The following is a 14007-nucleotide window of genomic DNA, read 5'->3' as shown; positions in this document are numbered from 1 at the left end:
AATAACAAGCATGTGGTGATTGGTGCAACGAAGCCAGTGTGTAAAACAATACGACACTGATTTGCACACGCGGACAAAGAATTGTAAATTCACACGTACATATATATATATTTGTATAGAAAATACAGCAATATGATTTCATGCCCCCACATCAAGCTGCACATCAGACTTTGTAGGAGCTTGAAATATCACATAGTATTTCGATTAAAAAAATAAAGAACATAACTACCTTAGCAGTGAGCACGACCCAGGCAGTTCTACGAATGTGAGACCAACGAGATGCGTCTAGTAGTACATATTTGAGGTCGCGGACGGAAAAAGATGGGACTGGGATGGATCGGACCCAAGTCCTCGAAGCCGAATTATCTTCGTTGTGGAGGCTCGTAGGTAGCTGAATCTTACTGTTTTGTAATTGGTTTGCCGCTAACATTCTTGCCCATATTTGCCAAAATCATAAGTTGTTAAAACTTTGTAACTTTTTGTGAAATTGGAAAAGGAAACTGATAACTAACCAATTTAGTCAACATTATGCTTTGTATTTCGCAGAATAGTCGTCGCGTGCAGTGACACATGCATAAGCCAGGCCTGTAACGGGAGAGTGCGAGGCACACTTCTCACGGAAGCCACACACGCAGGGTTTCTTTTCTTGCTTCATTTTTTTATGTTTTATGTTTTTGATTTTACATTGCTTTTAGAAAATAGTTTAAGAAACTTACTATTTTTGTACCAATCTATAGAAAATGTTAGACTTCTATTTGAGAAAATTGTTCATCACATATTTAAAAATTATCATCATTCATTTTAATTTATTTGGTGTATTCAAAAATGATCAACATGTAATGACCAGGTTATTTAGAATAATGTTCATAGAGTCTTTATAAAAATGTTCGGCACGTATTTGAAAAATGATAAATGGGTGTTGTAAAGATGTGCACATTGTCTTTAAAAAATGTTCACAGTGTATTTGAATAATGTTCAGCATGCATTTGACAAATGTTCAACATGTATTCCCAAAATTTTCAAAGTGTATTTGGAAATGTTCGACTTGTATCTGAAAAATGTTTGACATGTATTTAGAACAATGTTTGAAGTGTATCTTTAAAGCTTTCAATGTGTATTTAAAAAAGAAAATATAAAGAAAGGAAAAAAGATTAAACATATGTTCATAATTCTTCCAAAAACATATTCATGAAAATGTTAAAAAAAAATTCTAATTCATATAAAATGGGTTTAAAATTATGTTCATAACATTTGAAGAAGTATTCATAAAATATAAATTTACTCACTTGATTTTATAAAAATCTTCATAACATATATTAATAATCTAGCAATTCAGAGAAACGTACATTTTTTAAAATGTTCTTGACATTATATTCAACGTCCATCTAAACAATGTTCAACATGTATACAATAAATGCTCGATGTTTATTAAAACAAAGTCAGCATATATATCAAAAACTACAAAAAAAAAGAAGGACGGTAAAAAGTAAGGAACAGGAAACCCAAAATAAAAATGAAAAATAATAAGAAGAAAGGAACCTTAAACATAGCATAAAGAAAAGGTGAGCCGAGTGAGAAGCAATGCACTATACACTGAACCAAAAAAATCACTACATAAATAAGAAACATGTGAGATGAACTCACGCAAAAGGAAAACCGCTTACTAGTCCAACTAAATAGCAGGAGCGCCGAATGCGGGCGCTGATGTACCTCGTAGTAAGCGAGATATAGCATTCGTGAGCTGAATGCATAAAGAAGACTATATTACAGAGATCAAAGTACTTCTTTTTTCAGTTGAGAGATGAGAGTACTTGAAAGATCAACTTATGTCCTCTCGTTCCCCCAAATAAAAAACACTTATGTCCTCCCGTACGACTTAATGGCTCGATGGCTCGTTTGATTGCCGCTCTGACTCGATAAAAAGAAAACGAACAGAGGGAATACTTACTAAACCAGGACAGTAGGAGTGTAGTACAACATAAGTCAAGCGCAACAGAAAAACTGATTAAAGTATTGCGGTGTGCATGGAAGGAGCTACCCTTGCCATTGAGTGGAGCCGTGCACCATTCATCCTAGAAACTGACAATGCAGTTTCCATCTGCCACAGTGCCTACAGCCACGCCTTCGACGATGCTGCGAGGTCCAACCGGTATCTTAAATCACATTCCGCCCACCACAATCTAAATGATGTATCACCCACAAAACAATAAACCTAACCGATGCATCAAGTGCTCTTATATCATGGGAAGGAGGGAGTATTTTTTACTGCCTAGTCGACCAATGCCTTGTGAAATCAATCGGCAAAATATTTATTAACCCCTGACGAAATGGTATGGAAAACAAACAATTCAATTCATAGATAATGGTAGGCTGGGTGCCTAACAAATCCTTAGACCAGAGGAGGTTATAGTTCGATTCTCCTCTACAGAAACAATTTAGTTCACCCTAATGGGAAAAACGATAGCAACAAAGTTCACCTTAGTTCTATTTATGCCGATCACTAATGCTCCAGGAAGAACAAGAGAGACATAGAAAGCAAACCATAGTAAAAGTAATTAAAAACACACTAGAGGAACTGAGACGACGACGATGTTTTCCCAAAGGAGTCGGGGGATGGTGCCATGCCGTTGAGGAGCCGCTCGACCTGCGCAATGACCTGCCTCCCATGGGCGTACATGACCAAAGTGTCCCTGTTGCGCGTCAGCACATCCACGATCACGTTGAATTGCCAATCGTTCACCACGTCAATCATCTGCCGCACCACACAGTTTGCATACTGGTGTATTATCACGCCCTGCATGACCAGGCAACCACACAAGATTAGTCATGTGTTATCTCTCTCTAGGGATGTCGAGGAACAACGGTAAGATCTCAAAATTCACATACCACGAGATGATCTGCAGTTTGACCACCACCTGCAGAAAGGATCTCATTTATGACAAGCTTGCAATCGTGGTAGCTGGCATAGATTAGGCACTTCTCAATGACTTTGGAAGAGTGCTTCTAGTGGCTCATATGTACTATGCTTTCAGCAAATTTCAACATAATAATTTGTCGATGACGAGGTTCTCCATGCTCCACAATGTACTGCAACATGTCGATAGAACACACATTTGAAATGTTCGTTTAACCGCGACTGTTTCATCAATTACAAGCAACTCCATATTTTACCTGCACAATGTAGTTTCCATATGGGTCTACCGACAGCTCCTTTACACAATCGAGAATCTCCATGATAAACCTTGCAGAACTCCAGCATTTTCTAAGAAGATCACGAGGACGGGGGAATAATTAGTGAACAAGGTATAAATAAACGTCGAAAGATAGGAAGTGGTAAAAAAATGTAATGCCCAAACTAACAACCTGAACCACATGGCATCCATAAGGATGTGTGGATAACATCTTGGCCCTGCCACATAACCGTCTATAGATGAATTGGATATATTGTGGCTGCACGCACTCAATGCATTTTTGAATGGCATGGTTTGCATGTTGATCAAAGATACATTTGAATAGGTTGCTTTCAAGCTCCTTGGCCATCTCTATTTGTTGATCAATGCCGCTTATTTCAAAAGCCTGAACAAAGAGACACCATCAGTGACCGAGCTCGCAACGAAACAATATGGCATACCAGGGTAAAAAGACATAATCAGCTTAAACTATTTATGCATTGGACATTACATTATATTTATAACTGAATTTATCTAAGATAATGAACATATTAACAAAAGAATAAATGAGAATGAATGGTTTGAATAAATTACATATTCTATCTTACATGACATTACAAAGAAGAGGCTTTCCAAATATAGAAGTGCAGTTTTGCAAACTACAAGCATACCTTAATTCCTTTCATCATGGGATGTTAGAAAAGATATATATATATATATATATATATATATATATATATATATATATGTAATTGGTTATATATATATATATATATATATATATGTAATTGGATCACAGCCAGCCCTATAATGCCTGACTGCTCGCTCCTGAACTTCCTGAACTCAGATGAAAAAAAGCCACGCCCCACGCCCACCACTTCCCCTGTCCAATCCCAACCTCCCCGATCCAGCGCCTCCCCCCCGGGGCAACCGCCGCCGCCCCCTGGCTCCGCGCCGCCACCAAACCCCGCACCCCGGCTCCACCGGCCAACCCCGCGCACCGCCGCCGCCCAACCCCGCGCCCCGCCTCCACCGGCCAACTCCGCGCCCTCCACCTCCTACCGGATCCCACTGGCGGAGCTAGCCGCGGCAGCCCCGGCGCTCCTCCTCTCGCCGCCGCCCTGGAGACGAACATGGCACCGCCACCCCGAGGAACCTCCGAAAGCTGCGCAGCGGCGGAGCTCCCCTACCCAGTGCCCACTACCTTTTCCTCCATGCATGCCATCGTTCCTCGCGGGAGCCGATGCGGGCCGCGGCCTCACCACGCCGCTCGGGATCCCACACACGCGCCGTCCTGGCCGACCACATTGACCTTCTCACAAGGGCAGCCTTGACCTTCCCGAGGAAGGTTCATCCATGGAGCAGCCGCTCCCACCCCTCCACACCCGGGTCGATCCTGGCTCGCCGCACACCTTTGCCCGTCTTCACCAGTACGCATGTGCATCACGTTCGGGCTGGTAGTGGAGATCGTGGACTAGGGCGCGAATTGGAGAAGGGCAAGCACGATGATGTACATGGGGATCGGGGTGGTTGACGGGGGTGGCAGTTCTAGTTCTTCTACTCCCCTTCTACTACAGCAAGAAGCACACCTGCGCGTTGCACATCCGCCGCGACGACTCACTGTCCAGCGACATGTCGCCAAGGTGTGTATTGCGCTGCTCATTCAATAAATCATGATGTGAAGTGCAGCTGGGTACGTCATGCCTCTTCCTTGCCTGCTCACTGTCCCCCATGCTGGAGCCAGCGGCTCCTTGTTCTATCTCTCAACTAGAGTGGAATCTGTACACATGTATCCTGAATCATATAGTGGTTGATTGATTTTTCGTGGCGTGGTGGTGATGTTCAGAGTTTTGCAAAGAATAACTAGGAAAAAATCCTCTAAATTTTCTGTTTTTCACTTGCTCTGATTTGTTGCTCTGTACATGTTCGGTGATATCCCTACAAGTACTAGCTATTTCTTCAGGACTATGGTGTACGAGGACTCAAGTAATTTATATTTTGGGATGGTTGGAGGTTAGGTGCATTACATGTGCATCCACATATTCGTCCTTGTTCGTTCTTTCACTAACTACTTGGATATCATTATGCCACGCGCAGGCGACGTTCTTTCACTAAGTACTGTCATATCATTATGCCGCGCGCAGGCGACGCCCCAAGGAACACAGAGGAAGTCAGAGTGCATATGGAACTTGGACGAATACATACGACTACCGGCAGTAACGCAGACAAGTTATATATATACTGATTCAATATGAACAACTGGACGGGCATGGTATACCTGAATGAGAAATTATACATATTGGGAGAGCTAATTTAATTAGGGACCATGCTCTTTGTACGAGTTTCCATGGTAACTTGCAGCCGTCGCTTCACAACCTCGGTAGCTGTTAAAAAGAATTTGGCTCAACTGTTTCTCCTGTGCAAAATTTTGGTGGCTTTTACTTAAGATTACTTCTGTACAAATGGCATCAGGACGCCAAGAAAGGCAATTAACATATAGAGGCAGGGAGGTGGCCAACTGCTCTGGCTTCTTCAGTCTCCTAGTATATAGTCTTGACACATGCTTTTAGCACGCCAGTAGTAGTAGGATGCGAACACCCAGTTGTTCCGCCTAACATGTATGGATGGATGGATGGGCTCCGATGTACAGAGCAAAATTAGTAAGAACTATGGTCAAGACAAGCTTCAGTGTCCCAAAAGTAAACTTTCTTAAACCATTTTTGATGAAGTATAGGGAACTTCATGTACGTGTTACTCCCGAAACGATATGAAACTTTGTGTGTACAATTTTTTAATATACCGTATTGATTGAGAACTAAAAAGGCATGCTTTTTTAATAATCTAGAAGTTCAACGACTTCCACCTAGAAAGTTCAAAAGACATTGTTTTTGAGGGAGAACGCATCCTTCCTAGAAGATGCATATGGAACAAAATGTAAATTCGCAATGAAGTTCATATATAAAAAAAGTTGAAGTTCGCATACAGAAAAAGGTGCATTTCTGAAAAAAAAGGTACATGTTTCCTAATTCCAGATGCTTATATGATCGTCCTGTGACACTGAAATCTTTTTCATTTTAGGTGAGCCAAATTTTTGTGTGGATGTGATGTGCATGTGCTTGTCCGTAGTACACTGAATAGAACGAAAAAAGCTATTATGGGTGCCCTCTAAATGTTTGTCCTATTGCTTATGAGAATTGACCCAGATTTTCCTATTGTTTTTGCGCATGTTGGATTCAAGGGAAAACGTGTATAAAAAGGTGTGATTTCAAAAGTTCAGGTGTAAAGAACATCGAAGTTCGAACCAAAAAAATGTAAACAAAAAAGTCATGGGATTCAAAGAATAAAAACTATGGAGTTTCATGAAAAAAATAGCACGGGAAGTTCATATTTTAGAAATTCCAAAGTTCACATGTACCAAGTACAGAAGAAAAATCGTCAAATAAAAAAAAGGGACCGCCTAGGCCACTTCACCGAAAAGCAAAAAATGCGTAAAAAATGTCGCGACAAAATTCTATAAGAAGTTCAAATTTAAAAACAATAGCAGGTCAGTGTTATAAAATGAAGTTGTTAATATCTAAAAGACAAATTTGGAAGTTCAAAAAATTTGAGCAAGAAGTTAAAAATAAGTAGTTCAAAAATCTTTATAACGGATTTTCCGCCGTTTGTAAAAAAAAATCAAAGAAGTTCAAATTAAAAAGAGGAGCATTTCGAAAGATTGTATAAAAACTAATTTTCCCCATTCTATAAAAACTAGAAGTTCGAATTAAAATAACGGCACCGTATCATTGCTAATATAAAAAAGCATTTTCCTCATTACTAACCAATAAAACTAAGAAGTTCAAATTTAAAAAATGGTGAAGTTCGATGTGTGTAAAAAATTCAAAATTTGCACATTATTAAAAAATAAAACCAAGAAGTTCAAAATTTTAAAACAAAGATGTTAAAAAACTCGACTTTCCTCGTTACTTAAGAATAAAACTAAGAAGTTCAAATTAAAATAACAGAGAATTTCGAAGTATATAAAATATTCATTTTTCTCATTAGTAAAGAATAAAACCATGAAGTTCAAATTAAAAATAGGAAACACAAAAAAAGTTTTAAAAAGATTTTCCCCATTTTTTTAGATAAACTACAAGTTCAAACTTCGCGAGTATGAAAAAGCTATCAACACGGGAAATTTGCATGTTTTCAACAGCTTTCCACCGGTATATCATTTGATCAATTCTGGTAAGTGGTTGGGGAGTTAGGGGCAAAAAATAACAGTGAAAAAAACAGACTGAAGTTCAAACAGAACTGCTCCAGAAGTTCAACCTCTTCATGCAGTGCATATTCGGAGACTTTGTTTTTGTGATGAAGGCAGAACGCATGATCTCAGAAGATCAGATTGATAACTGCCAGAAGTTCACATACTACACAGTGTGCATTTTGTATTAAAAAAATAATGAAAAAGCAAAGGCTAAAAGTTCTGTTGCTAATTTCAAGTTCTCAGCCCGAGAAAGTTCAAAAATTCTTATGAGAGAGGTTGAACAAAAATACGTGACAGAAATTCAAGGTGAAAACAACAAGAAGTTCAATTACCGCAAGGAATGCATTTCAGGTGAGAATAAAAAGTATAGAAAAAGAAAAGCCTAAAAGGTTTGTTGAAAGAAGTTCAAGTTCTCTGTTCGGGAGGTTCAAAAATCCTTGCGAGAGAGGTTCACCTTGTATTTCCATGCTCGATTTTTTGGTATAAAAATCGAATACAATTCTTTAATCAAAATATAAAAAGGTGAAGTTCAAATTGAAATAACACAGAAGTCCGGAGTTTATTAAAACCTAGGATTTACCCGTTCAAAAAATAAAAAACACAACGCCATCTTTTGCACTTTTAAAAACAACTCATAAACGGAAAAAATGGTTGCTAGAAGTTCAAGTGCTCGGCGAGGAAAAGTTCAAAAAATTCTTGTGAGAGAGGTTCACCATGTATTTAGATGTCCAAAATACATAAAAATGTAGTTTTTTGTGTTTTAAAATAATTCCCTCAAACCAGAGAGAAGTTCAAAAGTGATAACAACCGGAAGTTCACGTACTACACGGTGTGTATTTCATATAAGAAAAATACAATAAAGTGAAACAGAGTGAAGTTCAAACAGACATCCCAGAAGTTCAACTACTTCACGCAGTGCATTTCCGTTCGCGATGAACGCAGAAATCATGATCTCGCCATTTTCTAATTTACCTCAAAACTACAGGAATATCATTTGTGTAAGTTTCAAGTCCTCGGTTGAAGAAAGTTAAAAAAAATTATTGTGAGAGGGGTTTGTACAAAAGGAGTAACATTTGTGTAACACTATCGAATGGATGCGAAAATTACAAACGAAAATACGTCACAGAAGTTCAACGTGAAAACAACATGAAGTTCAACTACTACACTGAATTAATTTCAGATGAAAAACTTTTAAAATCATCACGAGTATGAAAAAACGTTCAACACGGGAAAGTTATGTGCTTACAACAACTTTCCACTGGTATATCACTTGCTCAATTCCGGTAAGTGGATGGAGAGTTACGAGCAGTGGATGGAGACCTACGAGCAAAAAATCACGTGAAAAACAGAGTGAAGTTCAGGTACACGCGCCGAGAAGTTCAGGTTCTTCACGCGGTGCATTTTCGAAGAATCTGTTTCCCGATAAAGGCATAATGCATGATCTCTCTGTTTTTGAAATTACTTAAAAACGGCTAGGAATCAGAGAAAACTATCAACATGAAAAAGTTTCGCATTTTCCGTAGCTTTTCAGCGATATATTATTTGCCTCATTCCGATAAAGTTTGTAGAAATTACGGCAAAATACGTTTTTATCCATTTTCAAAACTGACATAAAACCGCAATCAATTAGGAGAAATAATATATACAAAAAAGTTTCGCATTTCTTCAAGCTTTCCAACGCCATATCATTTGCTGCATTTGGACATACGGTTAAAAAATTAGCTCGAAAATACGAACTTGGTGAAACTTGTATCGTTTCCTAAATTACTTTTAAACCGTTCAAAATTAGAAACACTTTTAACATGAAAAAGTAGCGCATTTTCACAAGCTTTCCAATGCCATATTATTTGCCTTAATTGGATTAGCCGTTTAGAAATGGCATCAAAAATACAAACTCGGGTGTTCCGTTTGCGAAATTCTACGATTTTCCGAATTACTCTTTAACCGTAGGGAATTAGAGAAATCTTTCAACATGTGGAAGGAGCGGTTTTGCAGCAGCTTTCCAACGCCATATTATTTGCCTCATTCCGATAAACGGTTTAAAAATGCGATCGAAAATACGATTCATGTTTTTTGTACGAAGAAAAAATGGTTTTCAAAACTACTCTTAAACCACTTATATTTTGCCAAAAATTTAACTTGGGTCATGATACTAGTTTCCATAGCTTTCCAACGGTATATAGCAAGCCCCATTTGGACACCTTTTAGCTGTAGTTCAACCTTGCACACGGAGAAGGTCAGGCGCGTTACTCGGGAAGTTCATGTTGTGATCAGAATATTATTCTGATCCCGTGATCAGAATAGTCAATCCCTATATATATATATATATATATATATATATATATATATAGGGATTTTATTATCTCCTTCGAGGGATTTTTAGGATCGTTCAGGCTATATATATTTAGTCTATTTTGGCTTTTACTGTCTACTTTTCTCAGGGAGATGGTTAAGGACCTCAGAAGATAGAGGAGAGCGCCAGGCCCAGATTTCCGGAATACTTCTACGGGGAATGCTCATTGAATGAGCATTCTCCATATTATGCCTAACTCTCATCCATGAATTGATTTGATAGATCCGATATTCATAATATTGAATTGATTCAGTATTATCAGAATGCAAGCCCTACCCTTGAATTTACAAGATACCCCTTTTTCCTCTCCATGGGATTACATCCCGAGTTATTGTGAAAATAAAAAATAAAGAGGTTATGGAAGTCAATATTCTCGCATTTATTGCTACTGCACTGTTCATTCTAGTTCCTACTTCTTTTTTACTTATTATTTATGTAAAAACAGTCAGCCAAAATAATTAATTGGAATTCCAATTAATCATTGAAGAAATTAAAAAGGGATTAAATAAAAAAAATCCGAATTTTTTCATTCGAGTATCTATTAGAAATGAATTCTCCAGCATTTGATTCCTTACTAACAAAGAACTTTTTTGTACACTTGAAAGGTACCCCATAAAATCGAAGCAAGACCCTATCCTCTAGGTACAGCGTTTGCATCAATAGAGAACCTTTTCCTCTGTATGAATCTATATTATTCCATTCCAATTTCTTCCCGAAACTTCCCAAGAAAAATCCCGAATTGGATCCAAAATTGACGGGTTAATGTGAGGTGTTCTTAGTTCTATTGAACTTTTTGCATTCTTTTAAACAAGAATCTAATAAACTAGAATTGAGTCAGTGGAAAAAAGGAGAGAGAGGAAAGTGTTAAATGGAGAGAGTCGACTAATCAGAGACTTTTAGGATCTTCTTTACATCAGGTAAATCTGTCGGCCCTGTCCGTTTTTTTCTTTAAGTTACGACTCTTGAGGAATACATAAAGTTGAACATAATAAAATGAGAAATTGAAAGATTTCGTTGAAATTGTTCGTTTGGAAATTTCCCGAAAAGCTAATTCAAGTCCCTCTATCCCCAAATCCTCTTTTATTCCCTAACTATACTATATTATTATTATTTATCCTCTTTTTTTTTTTCTTTTTATCAATGCACTTTTTTTTCTTTTTATCAATGCAATGGGTTTAAGATTCATTAGCTTTCTCATTCTACTCTTTCACAAAGGAATGCGACTTAAATTTCCACCCTCAACGGATGGCTCGAGATGATCAATCTTGAAGTGACAATTTGTCACCCTGGGTGAGGAATAGTTATTCTTCACCCATCTGTATTTTACCATCAATGCACCATAATTTTACGTTCCGTAAGTTTTGTCTTATTTTTGATGTAAAAAGAGACCGTAAGAAAATATATAATCATCGTAAAAAATATTTTATCTTTTGTAAAATTAGAAACGTAAAAACATAGTGTAAAATACATATAAACTGCAAATTTTCTTGACTTATGACCTATATTTTTATTTTCTTATGCCAAATTTTACGTAGTGAATCAATAGGAATATAACTATTTGAATTTCAACCGTAATTTAATTATGAAATGATCGTAAGATTACCTCGGGTGAAGAATAATTTATTCTGCACCCTGGGTGATGAATAGTATCACTAGGGATTGACTATTCGTCACCGTGGGTGAGGAATAGTTATTCTTCACCCCCTCTATTTTACCATCAATGAACCGTAATTTTACGTTCCGAAGTTTTGTCTTATTTCCGACGTAAAAAGAGACCGTTAGAAAATATATAATCATTATAAAAAATATTTTATCTTATGTAAAATTACAAATGTAAAAACATAGTGTAAAATACACATAAACTGCAAATTTTATAGTGCTCAGCTTACCTTCTGGATCACCCGACAACCATAGAGATGAAGGCTTAGGTCTAACACATGCCCCATTAGATTAGCAATTAGTATCCCGAAGTAGACTCGTGGCCCATGCGCAAGAAGCTATAAAAAATTAGAAGGTAAGTACAGAAGTTTTTGTCCGATTAATCTCAACATCCTTAATTACAGACTCAAAATACAAAATTCTATAGGAATTGGAGGAAGAAAACCTTTTGGATAACATAAGTGGGAAAGGCATCAGTGGTCAGTGTACGGATGTGAGGCGTGATTTCTTTATATAGCATGACTATCTCTCCAGTAGTTGCTTCGTCAAGTTTCTACCATATAAAGCAACTCCCAATTGGGTCGGCACTGCATGTCAAATACAACAAAGGGTAATGAACCGTTTACCATATAAGGTTGCAGTTTCCTCAAGGGACGCATATCATAATAGGAGGCATAGCCTTAAGAATATACTGGTTGAAGCTGATGCTTAGTACTTGTGTTATCTTAATAAGGTACTTCCTCTGTCCCATAATATAACAGTGTTTTTTACACTAGTGTAGTGTAAAAACACTCTTGTATTATGGGACCGAGGGAGTAAGTATGAAGATAAAGGTTGCATGAGTTATGTGCACCTGAGAGTAGGCACGTGACCCTTGACATTAATGAGCCGCATAGATTGGTTTACTGGATGCTTGATTAGCCGAAGAAGTAAATTGAACTCGGAATTTCTAGGAGCATTTGTATTTGGCACATGCCCCCCCAGAACATGCCATCTCAACGTCGAGAGCATAGTGATTCTTCAAAGCCTCATGGGACTGACGCCATAGTCTGCAGGATAATTCCTGATCTGGGTCAATCAATGCACGAATACACGCCTCCTGTATCGCCATCATATTAGCAAAATTACTAGGCACAATCCTTGAAGAAGATGATGATGATGATTGTGCATGCAAATCTTCAATGACATCCATATTCGGTAGTGGGATTTGGGAGTGTAGCTCAGTATAATCCTTGACAACACTATTTATAGTAGAGGCAGAAGAGTTCACAGGCTGAAACGGATCTATGTATGTGTCACCAATTTGGGGAACTTCTGATTGGGTACAGTAGACTCTTCTTCACTCTTTGGATCATCCTGAAAAGGAAACAACAATTTATTATTTCCATTACGGGGAGCACTCATGGTGCAAATATTTCCAATAGGTAAAACAACAATGACAACCAGCAGTTACTAACTCATGATCTTATGGTAGTTTCAAGGGGAAAATCCATCCATATGTCAGATATATGATACTGGTCATTGCTCACTGGTCAGTGGATCACACTGAGTGTAGAGTCAACGACTGTAAACTTTTCTCAATGCAAATTTTATGTACGACAACCAGTATTTCAACTTTCAAGACAATAACAAAAACTGAAAAACATTGGGTCTTTTGGGCAAAGAATTATTATGTCGTGTAATATAGCACAAATGTAGTGTTGCCAGATTAAAATCAAGAAAAAATGTAGGTAACTTGAGCAATACAATCAACCAATCACACAACATCAGTTTTAATCATGCTAAACCAATTTGTCCTGCAATCTTAAAAATTGGGAAAAAAGTTGAAGTAGTGGAGGGCACTAGTGCAGTGTAACTTGCATCTCAATGGACCAATTAATCTAGTAATCGAGCAAATTGCAATGAAAAACTTTCAAGCATAATATAGGGAATGCATGGTTCCCGTTGCTATGTTCATCTCATAGCACCCCAATTAACAATTGAGATGAAAATTTCTCACAAATATAAATTAGGGGAGGTTATTCACCACCGTTTGATAAGAAATGCATCATCTATGAGCTCGCGATGATGTAAGCGATGTCCCGACCGTATGATACCACTGGCTCCTTCGTTATCTAGGCATGTGCATGGTGGAGATGTTGTACGGCAAGAGAAGCATGACAACATGCATGAATATTTTTTGCCTACCAATTCACAAGTCTCTATAGTCATGCTGAGGCACTAAGCCCACTAACCCAACCTGTGAACAATTTGAGAGATGACTCACAACATTAATTTAGTTTATGATTGCCACACCAAATCAGGGTGTGGTTTGGACACTAAATTTAAGTGAGCGTGGTTGCAATTTGCAAGCAGTGACCTTCAACGGGGAATGGCCATGTAGAGGCTTGTGGTGCTAAAATTAGTATGATAAATTCTATAGTGGCATCATGGTAGTTGACAAATTTTTAGAATATCACATTAGGCTTTTGTTCATTTGAAACTACAAATGTGAATAGTTAGTATCTCAAGTTTTATACGAAATAATTGATGTGATGATGGTGTATTAAGTCATGTAAAAGGTATGTTCCACACGTGCC

The 14007-nt window shown here is 37.8% G+C and overlaps 1 pseudogene; it reads right to left on the bottom strand.

The window, feature by feature from the left end:
- Nucleotides 1-2566: 2566 nt before the first annotated feature.
- LOC125532890 lies at nt 2567-12832 on the bottom strand (annotated as a pseudogene).
- Between the last annotated feature and the right edge of the window lie 1175 nt (nt 12833-14007).

Source organism: Triticum urartu, chromosome 1, assembly GCF_003073215.2.
Source record: "Triticum urartu cultivar G1812 chromosome 1, Tu2.1, whole genome shotgun sequence".
NCBI classification, from domain to species: Eukaryota; Viridiplantae; Streptophyta; class Magnoliopsida; order Poales; family Poaceae; genus Triticum; species Triticum urartu.
The sequence above is the reverse complement of the archived record's forward strand: the minus strand, read 5'-3'. Positions and strand labels throughout refer to the sequence as shown.